Source organism: Erinaceus europaeus, chromosome 12 (genome assembly GCF_950295315.1).
Source record: "Erinaceus europaeus chromosome 12, mEriEur2.1, whole genome shotgun sequence".
Lineage (NCBI taxonomy): Eukaryota > Metazoa > Chordata > Mammalia > Eulipotyphla > Erinaceidae > Erinaceus > Erinaceus europaeus.
The window spans coordinates 8,762,032-8,788,699 of NC_080173.1; the positions used below are offsets into that span (position 1 = coordinate 8,762,032).

Genomic DNA, 26,668 nt, shown 5'->3' on the forward strand with positions numbered 1-26,668 from the left:
CAGCTTAATACATCCTTCCTTCCTTCCTCAGCTCCTTGCAATCCACTGCTGGGAGGAGGAGGAGGAGGAGGAGAGCATACAAGAGGGCAAGCAGGAGACTGGGTTTCTGGAAATCTCTTTCCTCTCTTCCCTTCACAGGTTGCCTGGTAATGACCCAAGAGAGTTTCACCTGCCTACCCCTTACCTCTGAAAGTATTCTTCTTCTTCTTTTTTTTTTCTCCCAGAGCTTTCCCAGGCATCATCCCCGCCATGCCTCAGGTTCACTTCCTTTTCCTGCCCCCCACCCCCAACTTCTACCCCTCCAGCCTCCTGTGGCTTCCCAACCAACTTCCTGTTCTCTGGGAAGAGTAAGACTAGGCTAGACCTTCAAGGCATGCATGCTGTCACACTCCCCCAACCACCCCTGACACACACACACACACACACACACACACACACACACCCAGCAGACCCAGCAGCTTTGCTTGGGATCAGTTATGAATTCAGAAGCAGGAGGGTTGGTTTCAAAGACAGGACCCCGAAAATATTCTACCTACCGCTAATAAATAATCACATCCAGGTGAGCTGAAAGGAAGCATGGCTCACTTTAGCTTTGAAATTAGAATTGGTCTGTCTCTGTGGTCCAGGAGGTGGCACAGTGGATAAAGCGTTGGACTCTCAAGTGTGAGGTCGTGAGTTCAGTCTCTGGCAGCACATGTACCAAAGTGATGGCTGGTTCTTTCTCTCTCCTCCTATCTTTCTCGTTAATAAATGAATAAAATCTTTATATATATATATATAAAAAAGAATTGGTCTATCTCTAACACACTTGTCTTTCTTTCCATGCAGACACTGTAGCCACCCACCCCTGAATTTGGAACTTACGTTTTTATGTTTTTGTTTTTAAATACAGCAGGAGGGTGGGGTATCCACCCACCTACTCACTTACCTGTTTTGCTGGCACTGGGTTCAACAGCTGGTTTCTCCTTCACCACTCTCTGCAGACTGAAAGCCAAGAAGAATGACCTTTGCATTTTGTTGCTTCTACAAAACAAGCAAGGACACCCCTGCCTGCAGCCTGTGTCTAGACCATAGGCCAAGACACTGGTGTTTGTAGGAGGATTGCTGGTATGTTTGTGCCTTTGTTCCTGTTACTGGAAGAGTCTTCATGTCTGGAAAGCAGGTACACACCTGTAGTTGTCTGAATTTTTTACTAGAGGGTCTGGAAGTGGCACAGGATAAAACATTGGACTCTGAAGCGTGAGGTCCAGAGTTTAGTCCCCTGACTTACCTGTGCTAGAGTGATGCTCTAGTTCTTTGTCTCTCTCTGTCTTGTAAATAAATGAACAAAGAAATACATACATATATATATATATATATATATATATATACATATATATATGTATATATGATTTTAAAGAAGACTTAAGGGGACTAGGTGGTGGTGTTGCATTCTATACCTAACACATGAGCATGCCAAAACATGCCTAACTTTTCAAGGCTTTATTATTATTATTATTAGTAGTAGTAGTAGTATCCTACAATCCTGAACTCACCAACACAATTAGTTTTTGAGCCTGCCACTTGGGTTTTTTTTTTTTGGTTATTATTATTACTTTTTTTAACCCAAGTGAATATCAGAGAGGCATTATGTTTCTACAGATGAAATCATATTACAAGGTTGTAAAAATTTAATTTCTAGGGGTGAATTCGAGACCTATTTTTTTTTCACAGTTTCCTCTCTGTTGAGGACTACTGCCTTGATAAAACTCAGGTCTTTTCCTAGCTAGGACCAGTATCCCTCTGGCCATGAATTTTGAAAAACTTGGCCTAGTATTGGACTTTACTGGAATTCCACCTTCTAAAATTCTCAGCATGAGCAGACGACCAGCAACAACAAGATCAATTTTTGATCATACAGACTAACTCATTGTATTAGGATTTTTTTTCTGTGTTAATATAATGATTTAATAAAGGCATTTGGCACATGACTAAGACTCTCCTAGGGTTAGCATTTCTGACAATGAAAGGATTAGAATCAGCCTATAGGGGGTATTAGTAAAAGTGTCTTTTCTAACATTGGTAAAACTCTTCCATCTGTTTTGATATAAATTTATTATGCCTAACTGAAAACCCTCCTGAAATATAAAAAAAATCTGCCCCTATAATAAGACTTTCCAAACAAGCTTAAAATTGCTTTGAGACAAAAAGACAGGAGAAAAAAAAGAAAAGGCCAGGTCTCCCGATAATGAGGTCCTGCCTTTGGGTTTTATCTGCAAAACAGCATAGTTTGGAAAGTCTGGATCCCATTTCACTTGAACTGAACATAAATGTAGCGTCTGGAATTCTCCCAAATGAATAAATTCTTTGCTGATAATTTTTTTAAGTGAAGAAAGATCAACAGGATAGGGACGGAAGAGAGGACTTTAGCCTATAGAGTCTATTTGTCTCTGTGTGGGGGGGGGGGTGAGAAGGGAAGGGAGAGAAAGTGGGAGAGCCTGGGGTGGGATGACAGAATCTAAAAGAAATAAGACAAAAACCTCACTGAGCATGCTTATTGGCATGGGAAAAAAGGAGTATGTATATCCTTTATATTTACTACGGCAATGGAGAAAGTTCTGTGCATATTTTTTGCCATCACCAGTACTTCACCACTCAAAGCAAAAATTTTCAGGTGGAAATTTGGAGGGAATGAGGAAATGATAACACAGAAACAAAGCTCCCCCCCAGGGCCTGGGGTCCAGATGCAAAGTTGGGTCATGCACAAGACAACGTAGGCATACTGTGTAGGCTCTTTTGCCAACCCAACATGATCCTCTTTCTTTTGATGTCATGCTAAATTATGTCTCTCTTCCTTGAAAAAACTCCATTGGTTCTATTTCCTCTAGAAAAATCTCTCATTGACTATTTGCTAATTGACTCAGTTTTTCTCTCCAAAACTTGAGGACAATAGCAAGACAAGTCTCCCTTCTGTCTTCCCTGATCTTCTCTCTTGGAATTTAGAGACTACTTTTTCTCTCTGGGGTGGTAGCCAAGATGACACCAGCTAGTGGCAGGTTAAGTGGATTTCTCTTTTAATTCCTTTCTCTATTGTAAGCCTAATCTGCAGCTCCTATAGTGAGGAGAGGGGTCCTACCTACATAAAACTGTGGACTCATAATATTCATGCTCAAGGTCAAGGTTACCAAAGGGGCAATGGCATGATTTGTTTGCATAAATCTCTTCAGCACACCTTGAAAAGTCCTGCAAGGAACATGGTTTCCCTTGGACTTAGTGTTCTGATTTAGTCTTCTGATTCAATAAATAAATAAATAAAGGAGAAGAGAGAAAAAAAAGAAAAGAGCATTGAATTGCCTTAGTCTCTGACCACTGGAGAACAGGTCAGGATAAAGAAGAAGAAGAAGAAAGAGAAGGAGGATGAGGAGGAAGAGGAGGAGGAGGAGGAGGAGGAGGAGGAGGAGGAGGAGGAGGAGGAGGAGAAGGGAATTCACAAAGAGAGGACACATGTCCTTCCTCTTTCCTTCCCTTCCCCCACCCACAGGCCAAATCTAATAAAGATGATTAGATCACATGTCTTTTCCTCCCATTGAAATCCACTGCATGCTATTCAAATATTAGAAGTCAGGAAATAAGGCAGGACAGGGTCCTTCATGAAACCTTAGAAGGCAGCAGCACAAGGGTCTGGGCTGGATGGCTGCCTGGATGGGTGGCTCTAATTAAGAAATCACCCTGCTGAGCAGAACTTAATCTAAATAAAATATATGAAGGAATTCAGTGAAAATGCTTACCTCCTCCCTACATACCTCATATCCATAGCCTTTATTCTCCCGCAGTCCTAGGAACTCTCTCTCCCAGTACTGGGCAACTCCAGGCTGTTCTCTGTGCCACAGTACAATCACACGCAGCCAGTCCTGCCCTGCTTCATTCATAGGCTATTGGACACTATGGCATTAAGTGAAACAATGTGTAATGAAGCAAGTCTCTGACTTTGGCTGACTAGAGTTTTCTTTCTCATCGGCATTATAATGAAATGATGCTGAAGGAAGTGATGCCATTTAAAGACTTGGTATGTGTGTTCTCAGTGCTTACAGAGGAAGCTGGATTTTGTGCCAGTCACTCTTCCTCATTGGTCAGACTTCAGGGCACAAGCAGGTTTAGTCTACATTGCCTGGGTTTGGAGAGTGTCAGGTGATGGAATCTGATTAAATTAGGCTTGATAGGTTGGAGAACTGTGCATCTAGCCAATTCTACTGCCTTTAACACAGTAAATTGTCAACCCAGGGGGTGACTGAGCTCTTACCCATCCATTAACTAGCTTCAATGGAGTGGCTACTTGAGATCAAAGACCAAATCTGTTTAACTTGGTTTTGTTCAATATCCTTGTATACTTAATCCTTTAAACCATTTAGACTTAGCCTCAGACCTCCACTGTTAGTATTAACTAATACATAAAATGAGTGACTAAACACCTAAATGACTAGTTGACTTGAAAAATATCCTTGGACAAATACTGAGTATAACAACCATAAATGTCACTTGTGGGACACCATTGAAGTTCCATACTTCATCCTGATTCAAACCATAATACTATAGCTGAAGTGGTTAGCCAGTAAGGATTCAGTCAAATTCTACAGACCTGCATTTATTCTACAAATGACTTAAGCATATGTTAAAACCCAAAGCAGTTTTATATCAATATACTCAGAAAATAGTTCCTTTATAAGATAGACTTGATTAACCTAGCCACTGCTTTGACAGAAGCATGACTTCCATGAGCCTGTCTTTTACTATCCCCTCACCTATGTGTTTCAGGCAGATTCTGACAGTGTTCAGTCATGTCCCTTACTAGAATTCAAGTTATTGTGTGACTTCACTTTCTGAGAGTGGCCTGGCTCTAGTGACTTGATTCTAATCAATTGGATGCACAGTGATGATGTCATTGCAAAATGAGTTTATGTCAACTTTGACTTTATCAGGAAGTTCTATTCCCTTCTCAGCTTGTACACTTTGATGGTGAGTTGCCACACTGGAGAGACCCATTGACAAGCAGTGTGGACTCCAGGCAACAGCTGGGGAAGAACAGAGATCCATCAAGGAACTAAATTATTCCTACACCCACATGGTTGAGCTTAGAAGTGTATTTTTCTCGAGTTGAGGTTTTAGATGAGATTCTACACCAACATTTTGATTGCAGTCTTATGAAAAAACTTTAGTGGAGAAGACTTAGCCGGGCCATGGCTAGATTCCTGACTTCTAGTAGTTACACAATAACAAATGTGAATTATCTTAAGTTATAAGCTAATGAGAGATGTATCATGCAACCAAAGAGAACTAGTATACGTATCAACTTCTGTGACAACAGAATGTCTATCCACTTTTTTTTTTCCAACAGAACAGTAGGTTTCTTCTAGGTAGAAGCTAGTTATATAATATTCACCTTGACCCACAATTTATGTTTAACAATTGCATGTAAAATTGACTTGTATTTTGAATTTCACTGAATTCAGCTAGGATAAATAACAACAGTGTTCCGTTTATTTCTTTTAAATTTTATTTTAATGAGAAAGATGCAGAATGAGAGCAAGAAAGAGACCAGAGCACTGCTCAGCTTTGGCTTATGGTACCCCTTGGGGATTGAACCTAGGACCTCAGAACCTCAGGCATGGAAGTCTTTTGAATAACCACTATGGTATCTCCTCAACCTACAATTGTCTTATCTCTGTGTACATCAGTAACAGGACAAAGCAGACTGCTAGTAAGGATAAAAGAGTTTTTGCAAATAATGAGAAAAAATTAACTGAATATGTATCCTATTGTCCCTAGCTTATATTTCAATGACTTGCAAGGACAGGGTAATCTATTTTTCTTAAGTATTATAATTTTGCCATCATTGGCCAACCATCTTGGAATACCAGAAGGCCAATCAATGATTTAGGCAATTCTCTCTTCTCTTATTTCATTGTTCATATGAACAATAAGAAATACTATCAAAGGAGAAGAATATGTGGAACTAGAGAAAACTATGAAAAAAAAACATTTTATGAAGAAAAAAAAAGAGCAGAGAGAGGAGAAAAAAAAAGACATGATCAAAATACTGAAGCCAGATGCAAGAAAAAAAGAAAGAAAAAAAGATTCAAGAGAAACATCTGATTTTCCTGTCCACTGCTCATAAATATTTTGACAAGTAACTTGGTGTTTATCAAAAAGGAAAAAGAAAAACAGAAGTTGTCTTCCAGAGGACCCAACACTCTTGGAATTCAATGACCTAATTCTTTGTAAGTTTGTAGAATACAGAGATTGCCTCTCTTGTCTGAGGATATTGCATAGAATCTCTGTTTTCTCAACAGTCCATGCCATAACACTATCAGAAGTTGGGAATAAAGACCAAAGAATGTGGGAAAACAGACAGGATCCTATACTTGGAAAACAATTTTTAAAAATCACTGTATATTCTCATTATCTTACTAGGCTTATCATAGTGATTAAGTCAGCTTTTCATTACTTTTGTAGACATTATATAATATCGTCTTCCCTCCTGCCCAGTCAACAGCTGTTAACCAGTCTCATCCCAGAATAGAGTGGGGTTAGAACAGTTTGGCTTGATGAACTTTCATGGTGATATTTGAGAGAAACAATTCTCAGACACTGGAAAAACCTACATTTTCTGAAATTATCATAGGACCAAAGAGATCTCAAGAAAGAGAGATTAGATTAGGTCAAAACAAATCCTTATGCCTGAAATGTCTCATCTGTAAAGAAGAAATAGTAGGAAAACTTCCGGAGGTGGGGCTACAGAGTAGCAGCAGCTGAATTTCTCTCTTCTCCTCTCCTCTCCCTGCTCAACTAGGAATATCAAAGGAGATCACCTGGGACTGCAACAAGAACCGATCAGAACTACTTTGGGAACCCACCAAATCACCAGTGAGTGCAAACACATATGGCTCAAGGACAGAGAGGAGCCCTAAGGACAGATTCCTGTGTCTAAAACCCACATCTACTCCCAAGCAGCTGGTAACAGTCTGGCAGTTTGCCAGTTGAGGTGCCACCTCCAGTCTGTTTTACTAACAAAAAGACTGCTGAAGGGAGGAGAGGACTCCCCTAAGACTCACCAAATGTAATTATGTGTCTCCATTGCTACTGCCCCTTGAAGGCTGGAGCAGCAGCAGGGAGGCCCAGTGTGACACTGGGGGGCAGAGAACTGGCTGGAAATTCAGGAGAAGATCTATACCCTGGTGGACTAGAGGTGGGGCTGTATAGTGAGAGCCTTTCCACATTGTTCTCCTGATGAATTGGGAGTCATGGTGACTGATGGCTGCAGGACCCACAGATTATAAACAGGATTTGTTGGGGAAACTCACAGGGCCAAGTAGTGCTGACCATCTTGGTTCTAGCTGCTGACAAGAGGAGCTAAATTGAGTTTTGGGTTTCGGATCCTCCCGTCACGGGAGTCTCTTTGCATAACCACTGTGCTATCTCTCCCCCACCCTGCTTTATCTCTTGGTCAAGAGTGAGTGATTAAGCTAAAAAGCCTGCTTATATTTAAAAAGCTCCTGGCTCCCATAGCCTACAGGAAAGAAAAAAACAAAAACTGCTTTATCAGCCACTGTACTTCAACTCAGGGATTGAGATAACATTGAAAACAAGTGTTAATTTCCACAACTGTGAACTCTTTTTTTTCCTTTTTTTTTTAATTTTTATTTATAAAAAGGAAACATTGACTAAACCATAGGATAAGAGGGATACAACTTCGCACAATTCCCACCACAAGAACTCTGTATCCCACCCCATCCCCTGATAGCTTTCCTATTCTTTAACCCTCTGGGAATATGGACCCAAGGTCATTGTGGGATGCAGAAGGTGGAAGGTCTGGCTTCTTTAATTGCTTCCCTGCTGAACATGGGGATTGACAGGTCAATCCATACTCCCAGCCTGTCTCTCTCTTTCTCTAGTGGGGCAGGGCTCTGGGGAAGCAGAGCTCCAGGGCACATTGGTGGGGTTGTCTGTCCAGGGAAATCTGGTTGGCATCATGCTAGCATCTAGAACGTGGTGGTTGACAAGAGAGTTAACATACAAAGCCAAAGAAATTGTTGACCACTCATGGACCTAAGGCTGGAATAGTGCAGATGAAGAGTTGGGATGGGGTCCTCCATTTTGTAGATAGCTAGTAGGCATATTTTAGTTAAATTCCAAAGGGCCTGTGGCTATACTAGTGGGGGTTTTTTTTCCCCCTTTTTCTTTTTTCCCCTGAGCCTGAAATCTGATATACAAATGGATTCAAGTTATTGTCTGGGGAGATGATGTCATGGCAGGAAAAAGGACCAGGAAGCTGGATCAGGGAAGATAGTAGCTCCCTAATATGGGAAAGGTGTATCAATACTGTTGACTATAAATCCCATCGATTTGATGTGATATGGGGTCCACAATTAGCTTAGGAGCCTATGTGACCTCTGCATCCGTGTGGATCTGAGCTCACTATCTGAACTCACATTCTGTGATCATGAGTAAGAACATTCCATGTTGCCCCAATATTGACCCATCTTTCCCAGGTGTAGCATAGAGTATGTGTTCATCTTCCCTTTGGAGGATGGAACATTCTCTACCATTGTTGATCCAAGTGAACTCTTTAAGTGCTTTACTTAGACACAAGTCAATCCCAGCAAGAGTGATCAGTAGATTGAAAAGTACAGAGAGAAGAACCTCATAACACACTATATACGATGGTTAAACCAAGAAACACTGGAGAAATGAACCAGAACAAAAGCCCCCCAAAGTAGAAACACTTAAGAATGAGGTCAACATCCAAATGTTAATTGAGGAATTAATCACAGGAGTGAGGATAGAGTTTGAAATTAAAGTCATCAGAAATGGGGAAACAACAAATGAGACTCTGAAAGAAAATACTATCTCCAGGTAACTAGAGAGCTGAAAGCTGAAATAGCCGAAGTAAGAGCCCAACTAGCTGAACAAGTTTATACAGTATCAGAACAGGGTAACAAAATAGCTCAGCTGCAGAAAACAACAGAAGGGAGACAGGGTAGAATAAATGAGGCAGAAAACAGAATTAGCAAGATCAAGGATGAATTAGAGAAAACTAAGAAAGAAGTAAGAGATCTCAAAAAGAGATTAAGAGATACTGAAAACAACAACAGAGATATGTGAGATGACTTCAAAAGAAATAATATACATATTATTGGCTTGCCAGAGGAAGAAAAAGAGGAAGGGGTAGAAATCATTCTACAGGACATAATAGCTGAGCACTTCTCCAGTCTAGACAACATAAAAGACATAAATGTTCAAAAAGCTGTGAGGGTCCCAAAAAGAACTAACCCTGACTTAAAGACACCAAGACACAACATATTTAGAATGAAAAGGAATACGGATAAAGAATGGATCTTGGGGGCTGGGTGGTGGCACACCTGGTTGAGCGTACATGTTACAGTGCCCAAGGACCCTGGCTCGAGCCCCCGGTCCCCACCTGCAAGAGGAAAGCTTCACGAGTGGTGAAGCAGGACTACAGGTGTCTCTCTCTATCTCTCTCCCCTCTCCATTTCTGACTATCTCTATCCAATAAATAAATAAAGATAATAAAAATTTAAAAAAAGAAAAGAATGGATCCTGAAGGCTGCAAGAGCAAAATAAAGAGTCACCTACAGAGAAAAACCCATAAGATTAGCAGCAGATTTCTCCACACAAACACTAAAGGCCAGAAGGAAATGGCAAGATATCTATCAAAGTGCTCAATGAGAAAGGCTTTCAGCCAAGACTACTGTATCCGGCTAGACTGTCATTCAGACCAGATGGAGGCATAAAAATCTTCTCAGACAAGAAATAGTTAAAGGAATCAACTATCACCAATCCTTCCCTGAAAGAAGATATGAAAGCTCTCCTATAAACAATGAGATCACCATAAATATGCCATATATCAAAAAATTAAATATCTACAGTAAAGGCATTAAAATACCTTCAATCTTTGATATCAATAAATGTCAATGGCCTGAATTCACCTATTAAAATGCATAGAGTAGGAAAATGGATCAGAAAACACAACCCAACCATATGCTTTCTGCAGGAACCCTACCTAATTCAACAAGACAAACACAGACTCAGAGTGGAAGGATGAAACTATCATACAAGCCAATGGGCCAAAACAGAGCAGGAACAGCTATTCTCATCTGACATGATAGACCTTAACATAAATAAAATTTTAAAAGATAGGTATGGATATTACTTAGTGCTGAGAGGATCGACTGATATCATCATAAGATGATGTTTATATATAATTATAATGTTTATAAATGTTATAATGTTTATAAACAGATGTTTATAATCATTAAGAGGACTTAATGATTATAAACATCTGTGCTCCCAATGATAGACCATCTAAATACACCAAACATCTACTGAAAGGGCTACAGCAATATATTAACAGCAACACAGTCATAGTAGGGGAATTCAACACCCCACTCTCTCAAACTGACAGATCATCCAGATAGAAAATCAATAAAGAAAAGAGGAAGCTAAGTGAGGAGATAGATAAACTAGAACTGTTGGACATTTTCAGCATTATTCACCCCAAGAAACTGGAATACACATTCTATTCAGGTCCACATGGGTCATTCTCAAAGACAGACCATATGTTAAACCACAAAGACAGCATCAACAAATTTAAGAGCACTGAAATCATCCCAAGCATCTTCTCAGACTACAGTGGAATTAAATTAATACTTAACAATAAATGAAAAATTAGTAAAAGTCCCAAATTGTGGAACCTCAACAATAAACTACTTAACAACTATTAGGTCAAAGAGGAAATTAAGGAAGAAATCAAAATGTTTTGAGAGTTCAATGAAAATGAAGACATGAGCTATCAAAATATTTGGGACACAGCTAAGGCAGTACTGAGAAGGAAGTTCATAGACATACAAGAACACATTAGGAAACAAGAAAAAGCTCAAATAAACAACCTGATTGCACACCTTAAAGACTTAGAAGAAGAACAACAACTACAAAGGAAGCCTAAAGCAACTAAAAGAACTGAAATAACTAAAGTTAGGGCAGAAATAAATAACACTGAAAATAAGAAAAGCATACAAAAGATCAACAAAAGCAAATGTTGGTTCTGCAAAAGAGTAAACAAAATCGACAAACCTATAGCCAGACTCACAAAACAAAAAAGGGAGAAGACCCAAATAAGTTGGATTGTAAATTAAAGAGGAGATATCAAAAAAGACACCACAGAAATTAAATGTATCATGTGAGGCTTCTATGAACAACTATATGCCACCAAGCTAGAGAACCTGGAAGAAATGAATAAGTTCCTAGACAACTACAACCTTCAAAAATTAAATAAAGAGGAACTAGAAAATATAAATAGGCCATTCACAGCCAAAGAAATTAAAACATTTATTAAAAACCTCCCCAAGAATAAACATCCTGGACCATGTAGTTTTACAAATGAATTCTAACAAAATCTTCAAAGAAGAGTTAATACTCTACTTTTAAAAAAATATTTATTTATTCCCTTTTGCTGCCCTTGTTGTAGTTATTATTGTTGTTCTTATTCATGTTTTTGTTGCATAGAACAGAGAGAAATGGAGAGAGGAGGGGAAGACAGAGGGGGGAGAGAAAGATTGACATCTGCAGACCTCCTTCATCACCTGTGAAGCAACTCCCCTGCAGGTGGGGAGCTGGGGGCTGGAACCAGGATCCTTATGCGGGTCCTTGTGCTTTGCACTACATGCACTTAACCGGCTGTGCTACCGCCCAACTCCCAATACTCTACTTTTAAAACTCTTCCAAGGGAGTGGCAAGATATCTATCGAGCCCTGAATGAAAAAGGGTTTCAACCAAGGATAATATATACTGCTAGACTTTCATTCAAACTAGATGGAGGGATCAAAACCTTCTTAGATAAACAACAGTTAAAGGAGGCAACCATCACCAAGCCGGCCCTGAAAGAGGTTCTGAAAGACCTCTTATAAACAAGAACATCACTATAATACTTGCAATATATCAGAGCAAACAAATTTTTTTTGAACAATGGCACTACAATACATTAAATCCATAATATCAATAAATGTCAATGGCTTAAACTCACCCATCAAAAGGCACAGGGTGGGGGGATGGATGAGAAAACATAACCCAACCATATGCTGCTTGCAAGAATCCCATCTGTCACAACAAGATAAACACAGACTTAAAGTGAAAGGATGGAAAACTATCATACAGGCTAACGGACCACAAAAAAGGGCAGGAACAGCCATTCTCATCTCAGACACGATAGATTTTAAATTAAATAAAGTAATAAAAGATAGGCAAGGACATTACATAATGATTAGAGGATCAATCAGCCAAGAAGACTTAATAATTATTAACATCTATGCACCCAATGAGGGACCATCTAAATACATTAAGCACCTACTGAAAGAATTTCAAAAATACATCAATAGTAATACAATAATAGTGGGAGACTTCAATACCGCACTCTCACACTTAGACAGATCAACAAAGCAGAGAACCAATAAAGATACAAGAGAATTGAATGAAGAGATTGAGAGACTAGACCTCTTGGACATTTTCAGACTCCTCCACCCCAAAAAACTGGAATACACCTTCTTTTCAAATCCACATAACACATACTCAAGGATAGACCACCTGTTAGGCCACAAAGACAGCATCAATAAATTCAAGAGCATTGAAATCATCCCAAGTATCTTCTCAGACCACAGTGGAGTAAAACTAACATTTAACAACAAACAGAAAATTATTAAAAGACACAGAATTTGGAAACTAAACAACATGCTCCTTAAGAACCACTGGGTCAGAGACTCACTCAAGCAGGAAATTCAAATGTTCCTGGAAACTAATGAAAATGAAGACACAACCTATCAAAATATTTGGGACACAGCTAAAGCAGTACTGAGAGGGAAACTTATAGCCATACAATCACATATTAAACACCAAGAAGAAGCTCAAATGAACGACATTACTGCACATCTCAAGGACTTAGAGGAAGAGGAACAAAGGAACCCTAAAGCAACCAGAAGGACAGAAATCACTAAAGTTAGAGCAGAAATAAACAACATCGAAAATAAAAGAACCATACAAAAGATCAATGAAGCCAAATGTTGGTTCTTTGAAAGATTAAACAAAATTGACACACCCCTAGCCAGACTCACCAAACAAAAAAGAGAGAAGACTCAAATTAATAGAATTGTAAACGATGGAGGAGATATCACAACTGACACCACAGAAATCCATAGAATCCTGCGAAACTTCTATAAAAAACTATATGCCACCAAGCTAGAGAATCTGGAAGAAATGGAACAATTCCTAGAAACATATGCCCTTCCAAAACTGAACCAAGAAGAGCTACAAAATCTAAATGCACCAATCACAGACAAAGAAATTGAAACCGATATTAATAATCTTCCCAACAACAAAAGTCCTGGACCAGATGGCTTCACAAACGAATTCTACAAAACTTTCAGGAAACAGTTAGTACCCATACTTCTTAAGCTTTTCCATAAGATTGAAGAAACAGGAATACTCCCTTCCACCTTCTATGAAACCAACATCACCCTGATACCAAAAGCTGACAGGGACAGAACAAAAAAGGAAAACTACAGACCAATATCTCTGATGAACATAGATGCCAAAATATTAAACAAGATCTTGGCCAACCGGATACAGCAACATATCAAAAAGATTGTTCATCATGACCAAGTGGGATTCATCCCAGGAATGCAAGGTTGGTTCAACATCCATAAGTCAATCAATGTCATTCACCACATCAATAAAAGCAAAGCCAAAAACCACATGATTATCTCAATAGATGCAGAGAAAGCCTTTGACAAGATCCAACACCCATTCATGCTCAAAACAAAAAAAATGAGAATAGATGGGAAATTCCTCAAGATAGTGGAGTCTATATATAGCAAACCTACAGCCAACATCATACTCAATGGACAGAAGCTGAAAGCATTCCCCCTCAGATCGGGGACTAGACAGGACTGTCCACTGTCACCGTTACTCTTCAACATAGTATTGGAAGTTCTTGCCATAGCAATCAGGCAAGAGAAAGAAATCAAAGGAATACAGATTGGAAGGTAGGAAGTCAAGCTCTCACTACTTGCAGATAATATGATAGTATACATAGAAAGACCTAAAGAATCCAGCAGAAAATTACTGGAAGTTATTAGGCAATATAGCAAGGTATCAGGCTACAAAATCAATGTACAAAAATCAGTGGCATTTCTTTATGCAAACACTAAATCTGAAGAAGAAGACATCCAGAAATCACTCCCATTTACTGTTTCAGCAAAATCAATCAAATACCTAGGAATAAAGTTGACCAAAGAAGTGAAAGACTTGTATGCTGAAAACTGTGAGTCGCTACTCAAGGAAATAGAAACTGATACCAAGAAATGGAAAGATATCCCATGCTCATGGATTGGAAGAATAAATATCATCAAAATGAATATTCTTCCCAGAGCCATATACAAATTTAATGCAATACCCATCAAAGTTCCACCAAGCTTCTTTAAGAGAATAGAACAAACACTACAATCATTTATCTGGAACCTGAAAACACCTAGAATTGCCAAAACCATCCTAAGGAAAAGAAACAGAAATGGAGGCATCACACTCCCAGACCTTAAACTATATTATAAAGCCATCATCATCAAAACAGCATGGTCCTGGAACAAAAATAGGCACATAGACCAGTGGAACAGAATTGAAAGCCCAGAAATAAATCCCAACACCTATGGGCATCTAATCTTTGATAAGGTGGCCCAAAGGATTAAATGGAAAAAGGAGGCTCTCTTCAATAAATGGTGCTGGGAAAAGTAGGTTGAAACATGCAGAAGAATGAAATTGAACCACTTTATCTCACCAGAAACAAAAATCAACTCCAAATGGATCAAAGACCTAGATGTCAGACCAGAAACAATCAAATACTTAGAGGAAAACATTGGTAAAACACTTTCCCACATACACCTCAAGGACATCTTTGATGAATCAAACCCAATTGCAAGGATGACTAAAGCAGAAACAAACCAATGGGACTACATCAAATTGAAAAGCTTCTGCACAGCCAAAGAAACTATTAAACAAACAGAGAGACCCCTCACAGAATGGGAGAAGATCTTCACATGCCAGACATCAGACAAGAAACTAATCACCAAAATATATAAAGAGCTCAGCAAACTTAGCACCAAAAAAGCAAATGACCCCATCCAAAAATGGGCAGAGGATATGAACAAAACATTCACCTCAGAGGAGATCCAAAAGGCTAACAAACATATGAAAAACTGCTCTAGGTCACTGATTGTCAGAGAAATGCAAACTAAGACAACACTAAGATACCACCTCACTCCTGTAAGAATGGCATACATCAAAAAGGACAGCAGCAACAAATGCTGGAGAGGATGTGGGGACAGAGGAACCCTTTTACATTGCTGGTGGGAATGCAAATTGGTACAGCCTCTGTGGAGAGCAGTCTGGAAAACTCTCAGAAGGCTAGACATGGACCTTCCATATGATCCAGTAATTCCTCTCCTGGGGTTATACCCCAAGGACTCCATAACACCCAACCAAAAAGAGGTGTGTACTCCTATGTTCATAGCAGCACAATTCATAATAGCTAAAACCTGGAAGCAACCCAGGTGCCCAACACCAGATGAGTGGCTGAGAAAGCTGTGGTATATATACACAATGGAATACTATGCAGCTATCAAGAACAATGAACCCACCTTCTCTGACCCATCTTAGACAGAGCTAGAAGGAATTATGTTAAGTGAACTAAGTCAGAAAGATAAAGATGAGTATAGGATGATCCCACTCATCAACAGAAGTTGACTAAGAAGATCTGAAAGGGAAACTAAAAGCAGGACCAGATCAAATTGTAAGTAGGGCACCAAAGTAAAAGCCCTGTGGTGAGGGGTAGACATTCAGCTTCCTGGGCCAGTGGGTGGGAGGGATGGGTCACAGTCTTTTGGTGGTGGGAATGGTGTTTATGTACACTCCTAGCAAAATGTAGACATATAAATCAGTAGTTGATTAATATGAGAGGGGGAAAATCAATTGTATGTCTCAAAGTTTTTCAAAACACAAACTGAATCTTTTTAATATATAGGCTGTGTATTTGATATGCGGACTCTCTCAAAAGCCTAGACCAAGTAGATTAGAAGCATCCAATAGCACAGCTATATACAAGATACTGGATACTGTACAGCAAACCATAACAAAAGGACTTTTCAAAGTTAACCCAATTACCAAATAATTTGATGATAACATTAACTATCGATTGTCTTTTTGAACCCTAAGACAGCAGGAACCTCACATCTCCACTATAGAGCCCCTACTTCCCCCAGTCCTGAAACCCTTGGATAGGGTCCACTTTCCCGTATGCCTTTCCCAATCCATACCAAATAATATTGCCTCCGCCGATCACAACCTAACCAATGCAACGATTGCCACCTCAACATGTTTCACCTCAGACTGTGTCCAGAGACTTCACAAGTGGAATGACAACCCTTCAGCTTCATTACTCGGGTGAGACCTTTCCTTTTATAGTACACTCTAATTTCATCTCCGGTGGTTCACTTTCTAACAAAGTCCCATAACCTAGATATACACCAGTTTCTGTGAGAGAGAGCTTATGTACACACGTATCCATAAACTACTGCAAAATATATACCTGAAAGCAGAAGTACACTAGAGTTTGCAGTGAGTACCCCCCTAACACTTCCTCTCCACTATTCCAAGCTTTGGGTCCATGATTGCTCAACAATTTGTTTGGCTTCGTATGTTAACTCTCTTTTCAATCACCAGGTTCCAGATGCCACCAGGATGCTGGCCAGGCTTCCCTGGATTGAAGACCCCACCAATGTGTCCTGGAGCTCAGCTTCCCCAGAGACACACCCTACTAGGGAAAGAGAGAGGCAGACTGGGAGTATGGACCAACCAGTCAACGCCCATGTTCAGCGGGGAAGCAATTACAGAAGCCAGACCTTCTACCTTCTGCAACCCTCTATGACCCTGAGTCCATGCTCCCAGAGGGATAGAGAATGGGAAAGCTATCAGGGGAGGGGGTGGGTTATGGAGATTGGGTGGTGGGAATTGTGTGGAGTTGTACCCCTCCTACCTTATGGTTTTGTTAATTAATCCTTTCTTAAATAAAAAAAAAAAAACTCTTCCAAAATATTGAAGACACAAGAATACTCCCTTTCAGCTTCTATGAAGACAACATCTCTGATACCAAAAGTAGACATGGTTACAGCCAAAAAAAAGAAAGCTACAGGCCGTGGAACATAGCTACTAAAATACTGAACAAAATTCTAGCCAACCAAATACAGCAGTAAATTTAAAAGATTGTTCACCATGACCAGGTAGGGTTTATCCCACGGATGCAACGTTGGTTTAATATACATAAATCAGTCAATGTTATCCACCACATAAATAAATGCAAGGGCAAAAACCACATGGTTATATCAATAGATGCTTCAGAAGTGGTGAAGCAGGTCTGCAGGTGTCTATCTTTCTCTCCCCCTCTCTGTCTTCCCCTCCTCTCTCCATTTCTCTCTGTCTTATCCAACAACAATAACATCAACAACAACAATAATAAAACAACAAAAGGGAATAAAGAAAGAAATATAAAAAAATATTCAGAGAAAAAAGAAGTGAAATATTTGCATACAAAAAATTATGAGTCACTATGGAAGGAAATTTAAAAAGACACAAAGAAATAGAAAGTTATTCCATGTTCATGGGTTGGAAAAATTAACATCATTAAAATGAATATACTATCCAGAGCCATATACAAATTTAATGCAATACCCATCAAGATCCCAATTATATTTTTTAGGATAATAGAACAAAAGCTACAAATGTTTATCTGGAACCAGAAAATAACTAGAATTTCCAAAACAATGTTGAGGAGAAAGAACAGAACTGGAGGCATCAAACTCCCAGATCTCAAATTGTATTATAGGGCCATTGTAATCAAAACTTCTTGGTACTAGAATATGAATAGACACACTGACCATTGGAATACAATTGAGAGTTCAGAAGTAAGCCTCCACACCTAAAGACATCTAATCTTTGACAAAGCTGCTCAGACTATTAAATGGGGAAAGAAGAGTCTCTTCAACAAATGGTGTTGGAAAAAATGGGTTGAAACATACAGAAGAATGAAACTGAACCAGTATATTTCACCAAACACAAATGTAAATTCCATGTGGGCCAAGGACTTGGATGTTAGACCAGAAACTATCAAATACTTAGAGGAAAATATTGGCAGAACTCTTTTCCGCATAAATTTTAAAGACATCTTCAATGAAATGAATCCAATTACAAAGAGGAGTAAATAAAAAATGAATCAATGGGACTACATAGAATTAAAAAGCTTCTTCACAGCAAAAGAAACCAATATCCAAACAAAGAGAACCCCCTCACAGAATGGGAGAAGATCTTTACATGCCATACATCAGACAAGAAGCTAATAACCAAAATATTCTTCAGATCTCTTCTGTGGTGAATATTCTGTCTATGTCCTCTTCCCATTTTTGGATGGGGTAATTTGTTTTCTTGTTGTTGCATTTGGCAAGCTCTTTATATATTTTGTACTGAGGGGAATTATCAGGAAGCTCAGTAAAGAGAGGTTTAGGGGATTGCTTGTCTGGGTAATATATAAGGGCAGCAGCTCCCTTTTTTCCACCATCAGTGAAGACTGTAGGAGCAGAAGGGATGGGATCTCGAGAGAAGAGTTTAGGTACTAGTAGAGGCAAAAGAGGTAAAGAAGCTATCAATTTATTAGAAGGAAAATGGTTATCTATTTGTCCTGGAAACCCCACGAAGCTTATGGCAAAACGGGAATGATGGCGTATGAGCCACTCTGTATCTGTGAGAGAAAAGGGAAGAATAATTAACATGACAAAATGTTCCAAGTCATTGATGTTCAAGAGAATGCAAATAAAGACAACAATGAGATACCACTTCATTCCTGTGAAAATATCATACTTCAGAAAAGGTAGCAACAGCAAATGCTGGAGAGGTTGTGGGGTCACAGGAACCCTCCTGCACTGCTGGTGGGAATGCAAATTGGTCCAACCCCTGTGGAGAGCAGTCTGGAGAACTCTCAGAAGTCTAGAAACAAATGGATCTACCCTATGACCCTGCAGTTCCTATCCTGGGGATATATCTTAGTCAATCAAATACAACCATCCAAAAAGATTTGTGTATACTTATGTTCATAGCAGCACAATTTGTGGTAGCCAAACCTGGAAGCAACCCATGTGTCCAACAGCAGATGAGTGACTGAGTAAGTTGTGGTCTATATACACAATGGAATACTACTCAGCTATTAAAAATGGTGATTTCACCATTTCCAGCCCATCTTGGAGGGAGCTTGAAGAAATTATGTTAAGTGAAATAAGTCAGAAACAGAAGGATGAATACGGAATGATCTCATTCACAGGCAAAAGGTGAAAAACAAAATCAGAAGAGAAAACACTCAGCAGAGCTTAGAATGAAGTTGGTGTATTGCACCAAAGTCAAAGACTCTGGGGTGGGTAGGGGGGAGGTACTGGAAAAGGATGACAGAGGACCTAGTGTGGGTTATATAGTTATATGGAAAACTGGGAAATGTTATGCATGTACAAACTATTGTATTTACTGTCAACTATAAAACATTAATCCCCTAAGAAAGAAGAAAAAATGTTTTTAAAAAGAGAATAATATGTCTCTGGGATTATTTTAATGGTTAAGTAGTCGAAAAGCCACCATCTACTTCAAGGTTCCTCAGAATTAACACAGTTGACATTTTAGGTGAGACTATTCTTTCATGAAGGATTGTGTTCTGTGGACTAGGGAATATTTAGCAATCTCAGTAACTTCTGTCTATTGGATGCTAGAATCATTCTACCCACTTGACACTACTTTTCAACAGTCATAATCAAGAATGCCTTTAGATATTTGGAAATGTGTCCAGAAGGGCAAAAATCACCCATGGCTGAGGATCACTATTCTAGTATTTGACACAGTAATTATCTCATAAATAATATATCTCATTTTTATTAGTATGTAACAGTAATAGCAGTAACAGTATGCTAGCATGGAGAGTGTTCCTTTACCTCAGTGAATTTTTTATTAATTTATTTTATATTTATTTACTCTCTTTTGTTACCCTTGTTGTTTTATTGTTGTTGTTATTATTGTTGTTATTGATGTCGTCATTGTTGGATAGGACAGAGAGAAATGGAGAGAGGAGGGAAGACAGAGAGTTGGAGAGAAAAACAGACACCTGCAGACCTGCTTCATCGCTTATGAAGCGACTTCCCTGCAGATGGGGAGCCAGGGGCTCAAACCGGGATCCTTAAGCCGGTCCTTGTGCTTTGCGCCAACTGCGCTTTAACCCACAGCGCTACCGCCTGACTCCCACCTCAGTGAACTTTTCAAGTGGTTGCTACATTTCTGCATGATTTCAAAAACAGGTGGCTTAAGAAAGGGCAAGGTCAGTGATCCGCTAACGATCTGATAGTAAACCATCTTTTTAAAAATGTTTTTGTTGGGAGTCGGGCGGTAGCGCAGTGGGTTAAGCACACGTTGCACAAAGTGCAAGGACCGATGTAAGGATCCGGGTTTGAGCCCTCAGCTCCCCACCTGCAGGGGAGTCACTTCACAGGCGGTGAAGCAGGTCTGCAGGTGTCTGTCTTCCCCTCCTCTCTCCATTTCTCTCTGTCCTATCCAACAACGAAGACAGACAACAATAATAACTACAACAATAAAACAACAAGGGCAACAGAAAAGGAATAAATAAATAAATATTATTTGTTAAAAAGATAAAAAAAAATGTTGTCATCTTTATCTGGTAGAGGTAGCCAGATACTGAGAAGGGAGGAGACAGTGGGGAAGCGAGGCAGACAGACACCTGCAGCTCTTCTTCACCACTAGCCAAGCTTTCCCCCTACAGGTGGGGATTGGGGGCTGAAACCCGGGTCCTTGTGCATTGTAACATGTGCGCTCAACCAGGTGCACCGCCCCCCGCCCCCGCCCCCCAGTAAACCAGCTACTTCCTGTGAAGTTTCTGGAAGAAGAATGTGCAGCCATTGTGATTTTTCTCCAGGAACTAGATACTTTGTTCTGTTTTACAGTCCATGAAGCACTACGAATTCTGCCACTGGGATACATTTTCAAGTTATAGGTAAGCCTGGTATAATTAACTCTTGCAGCTGCTCTCCAAGTTTTCCAAAGGTAACAAACACCAGGATTATCCGGGAAAGGAAGAAAAGAGATACTCAAGGTTAGCTCTTCAGCAGAACTCTCTACTTCTTCCTTATGCTGTTTTGTGTGTGTGTCGTTTTGTGTTTATTTAGGTCTACAACTATGTTTTCTGCCCAAATTGGTCTTGCATATTATAGCAATGTTTGCTTTAGGTGTTTTGATACCATGCTGCTTTGAAGGGACAAATATTTTTCATGGCATGGCTTATGTTAAATGTACAAACCAAGAGGGGCATGCTGGCAACCAAATAGAGTGCAGTATTCCTCAAAGTTTTTGACCAAATAAATTCTAATAATAAAGCAAAGTGAGAAAATGGCTTTGGGAGCCTGGGAGTGGCCAGCTGAAAACACAAGATTTGTCTCTATCTTCTGTTTGTATCTTTTAAGATTCACACATATTTTACTCTCTAGGCTAAAATATTTGAGGCCCTATCTATTTTTTCTTTTTTTGTGGGTGAGTAAAGATGACTGTAAAAGACTTATGACTGCCTGAATCCCACAGATGTTTGCATGTTACCTATCACATATATTTAATTAATCTCCAGCTTCATATTTGTATTTTATAATAAAGATAGAAAAAGAACAAGTTATACCACTCTGGCGGATACATCCATAAATTCCTACAAGGTACACTACCTATCTGTTTTCCACCTACTATTTATCTCAGAGTTTTAGACATTTAAGATTTTCAAAAAATATATATAAACTGAATGAGCCTAAGAAAGTAGATGTGGGGGGGGCCAGGTGGTGGTGCACCTGGTTTAGCGCACACATCACAGTGCTCAAAGGCCCAGGTTCAAGCCCCTGGTCTCCACTTACAGGGGGGAAAGCTTTGTGAGTGGTGAAGCAGGGCTGCAGGTGTCTCTCTGTCCATTTCCCTCTCTACCTCCCCCTTCCATCTCAGTCTCTCTTTGCCAATAATAAATAAATAAACTGGTTTAAAAAATAAAAAAGAAATTTCATGTGACTGTGCTTTTGTATAAACTATTGTTCATCTGCATTTAGAGCAAAAGCACACACAGTTGTTTTGCAATCATTTATATTGTATTTCTACTATAGACCATCAGGTCTCCATGGCTTCTACTTCACCTCCTCCTCCATGACAGTCAGAACACCACCAATAGCAGTGTTCACCTCTCCTCTAAGAGATACTTTGGAATGTTACAGGATGAATATCTTTTGCTGCATAATGCAAAGAACATAGGCAAAAGGGTTTGGAGAATAAGTAATCACAGGAAAAATAAATAGCAGATCAGATACACGAATGCTTCAAGCACGAGTGTGAAATCTGATCACAGAGGGAGATAAGACATCCAGTGAAGGGAGATGGGTGAGTTTAGGATTGAGAAGGTGGTCTTTTAGGTGACTCTGTCAAAATTGCTACTTGTTCTATTTTCCAGTGTTGGGTTCCTGTCTTCTGAAGTAAGAATTGAAGCATGATAATTTTTCTAGGTGTTTTTATGACTTATTATCTCCTGGTTCCTAGGCAGGTGGAAGACCTGCCCATTATGAGGGAGACTGTGATCTCTGAAGTTTTCAAGGACTTAATGGAAAAATCATAACTTGCATAGACATGGGTCAATGCTTCTGGAAGGCATGTACCTCCTGGTGTCCTGAGGATTGAATGACAGCGTGTATGTAGTGTTATGGTCAATTGTCCAGCACACAGTATTTCACAACCGACTGGTCCACGGGAAAGACCAATATCCAACCACTCAACCACTTGAAACTCGCACTTACAACTCCATTCTGGTGAGGATAACCAAGCTGACAAATGGCTGAGGGAGAACCTTCCTGAACCATCAGTCAGCCATCTGCATATAGCAGTTCCTGGGAAGAGGATGAACTAACCCTTTAGCTGGTAAGTTGACATGATGACAGCAGGGAATCTCCCCACAAATCATCCTCATGATTTGCCTGCTGTAGAATTCCCAGGACTGTATTTGTTTCCTTGTCTCACAATAACTATCTACCAGGTGGCTTCAGACCAGTGGAACTAAGCAACAGGAGGTGGTTGGTGTCTAACTCTTCAACTGCCAAGGTGAGATATTTTTCGCAGGTTTCTGGATGGGTGTTTAAGCCAACACCCTTGAAAGGCAAGCAGAGCCTACCTGCCACAGGCATCTGGGACACAAGGTCGACACAGTATTTTCAAGAAGTCAGTATCACTCAGGAATGATAAAGGGGCATTCACTGTGGGCAAAGTCATTCCAGGGGGTGGGGGTGGGGTAGGGGGAGTTGGGGCCACCAGGCAGGCTTTGGACTGAGCTTGTAGTCAGTTTTCTTTTTCCACCGTTTCTGGTGTTGACTAGGTGCCAGTCTAGCTAAAAAGCTTTCAGAGACACCCATGGACACCCATAGGGAGCCCCTCGCTCTCAGCCTGGCCCCTGTCTTTTCCATGGATCCTGCAGCAGCTACCAGAGGTGTCATCTGAGCGCATTAATTTTTCCCCTTGCTAGTTTCTCACATTCTGTGACCACCTCAGAACATGCCAGGGAAAATATTGAAAGCCTAGGTAAACGCAGGGGAACCCAACATTCACCAGTCTGGCCTTAAAATAGCCAGTGCAACGCCCCCCCAGCCCAGAAAGTACACAGACGATGACTGTTAAGGCAGTGTGCTCAGAGCAGCCACCCACCCCACCCCAACGGCTCACCCCATTCCCGTGAAAGCCTATCTCTCAGAGAGAGGACAAAGAGGTATCCAGACGGCCTGGACCCTGAGACTTAGGTGAATATTAATGAGCACAGAGTGACCTGCTGCAAACCAGTGCATGCCACTGGACAGGGTGGGGAACTGTGGTAAAATGTACGTGTGGGGTGGGGTGGAGAGGTGGCCAGAGGAATTGGGGAGGGGCCACGAGGGTAGAGTGTTCCTGGAGGAACTTGGAGACCTCAGGGCACGCCCAAGACCCAGCAGCCAGGCAGAAAGAAAAACGTCTCCACACTGACCACTTGGGGATAGAGCCCTGGAACTTGCTGCTTCTGCCCGTGGCCAGCTTGTGTGTTCTGGATGGAGTGCACACCATAGGGACAGGCTGGGATGTCATCAGTGTAGAAAGAAGAGAGGCAAGAAGGGAGGAAAGGGGGCTTTGGGGCGAGGAAAGGGAAGCCCATGTGTCAGGCCAACACACCAGTGCAAGTTAACAGGAGGCAGGCAGAGTGGGCTTGTGCTCCAGTCACAGGGCATGGGGTGGGGGGGTTGAGCCGCCTGGCCCCCCACCAGATGTGAACTTTCACAGCTCGTATCTGCTCAGTGCAAATGTGAGATTCCCAAACGAGTAGAAGTTCTAAACCCAAAGTAGGACGATGTCAAGAGCCTTCCTGGAAAGGAACGTGAAGGGTAGCTGGATAAAGCCTTCAACATAAAAAAAAAAAAAAAAAAGCTATACACAGAGTTCTCACATCTGCGTATAATATCTATAAAAGTAAAGGTAGGGGAGTGGGGCGGTAGTGCAGCAGGTTAAACGCACATGGCGCAAAACACTAGAACCAGACCCAGCAGGCACACCTGATTGAAAATTCTTGTAACTAGGAGTCCGGTGATAGCACAGCGGGTTGAGCGCATGTGGCGCAAAACTCAAGGACCGGCGTAAGGATCCTGGTTCGAGCCCCCGGCTCCCCACAGGCAGGGGAGTCGCTTCACAGGCGGTGAAGCAGGTCTGCAGGTGTCTATCTTTCTCTCTTCCTCTGTCTTCCCCTCCTCTCTCCATTTCTCTCTGTCCTATCCAACAACGATGACAACAACAATAATAACTACATCAATAAAACAACAAGGGCAACAAAAGGGAATAAATAAATAAAAGTAATAAACAAATCATTTCAACTGATTCCAAGAAGGATTCAAGTTCCTGGAGAAGTCTTCATTATTTATACGTTTACATCGTGAATGATGCATGGGGCAAATGTGCCACCTCTTTAATTCGATTCTGAGATCAGGCAAGATCCGGCCTGTTCAGGGGAGATAAGGCTGGCTGTAGTTGCCACCTCTTTAATTATAAGACAATTTTCACTTTGCCAGAATTAAACAGATTGTTTTTTTTTAAAAAAAAAAAATACCCATTGTTTTGAAACACACTCTTTTTGAATAACACATCCAACCAAAGAGCAAATTGATCTGGATTAACTTCTCACGTAAATCATCTACAGCACAGATGCCAAGGAAAATGCCATTAGGAATACAGATGTTGGGAGGCAAAGAGCATGAGCTAATGGTCTGAATATGTGGCTTGCCCAAGAAGACCCTGAGCATCCAAGTGACAAAATGAAGATCCATGACAGCAGAGGACTGTGGGTTAAGGACAGGGGAGATGACCCCAGAGGAGGGCTGAATACCACTGTCACAGACTTGCTCCCTGGCATATATACGAGATCAGCTATGCCTCAGGGACAAACTAGATCACCCCCATTCCTGAGCCTTCTCTTCATTTCAACCCCTAAGCAAGGGAAATACACTCAACTGTTGGGCTTCTTCCTTCTTCTTTTTTTTTAATCTTTTTACTGATTTATTATTGGATAGAGAGAGAAATTGAGAGGGGAGTGGGAGAGAGAGAAGGAGAGAGACGGGGGGCGAGTGGTTGAGCGCACCTGTTCCAGTGCGCAAGAACCCAGATTCCAGCCTCTGGCCCCAACTGCAGGAAGAAAGCTTCACAAACAGTAGAGCAGGGCTGCAGGTCTCTCTCTCTCTCTCTCTCTCTCTCTCTCTCTCTCTGTCTCCCCCTTCTTCTCATGCTTGTGACTGACTCCTCTCGATTTCTGGTTGTTTCTATACGAATATATATGTATATATATTAAAGCTTGGAGAGGGAGAGAGACACCCACAGCTCTGCGTCACCACTCATAAAGCTTTCCTCCTGCAGGTGGGGATTGGGGTCTTGAACCTGGGACCTTATACATTGTGTGCCATTAACCATCTACACCACCACCTCCCTCCGCCTCCTTGTTGTTTTTTTTTCCCTACCAGGGCACTGTTCAAACTTTGGTGTTTCCAGGGATTCAAACCTGGACCTGCAAACCTCAGGCATGAATGTCTTTTGCATAAACACTATGTTATCATACTGTTGGATTTCTCTCAAGACTAGATGAGGCCTGGCTGGATACCAAAATCTTTGTTTATGTCCTCATGTATCACTGTTGTGTTTCAGTAACTTTGGGGCAAAAAAAAAAAAGAAAGAAAGAAAAGAAAAGTTGGGGTGGCTTGGGGGGGGTAGCTGTTAAGTAAATTCAGATTTGGTCTCTAGAGGGTCATTTAAACAGTTCAGCTAGATAGTGCCCCCAGATGTGGGATGAACATAGCTCAGGCTTGAACCACTGGAAACTGGAAACTTTGGTAGTCTCTCTCTCTCTCTCCCTCTCTCTGTCTCTCTCTGTCTCTCTCTCTCTCTCTTTTCTCTCTTTCCTTCCCTC

At 40.7% G+C, this 26,668-nt stretch overlaps 2 long non-coding RNA genes across 4 annotated transcripts in view; both read right to left on the minus strand.

The window, feature by feature from the left end:
- The window catches only part of LOC132541827 (uncharacterized), a 178,921-nt gene that overhangs the window by 50,110 nt on the left and 102,143 nt on the right, over positions 1-26,668 (minus strand). The window lies entirely within an intron of this gene.
- The window catches only part of LOC132541826 (uncharacterized), a 40,226-nt gene that overhangs the window by 7,394 nt on the left and 6,164 nt on the right, over positions 1-26,668 (minus strand). Inside the window, exon 2 of the long non-coding RNA XR_009552905.1 lies at positions 929-984. This is a non-coding gene — a long non-coding RNA (uncharacterized LOC132541826). The remainder of the gene's footprint in view (positions 1-928; positions 985-26,668) is intronic.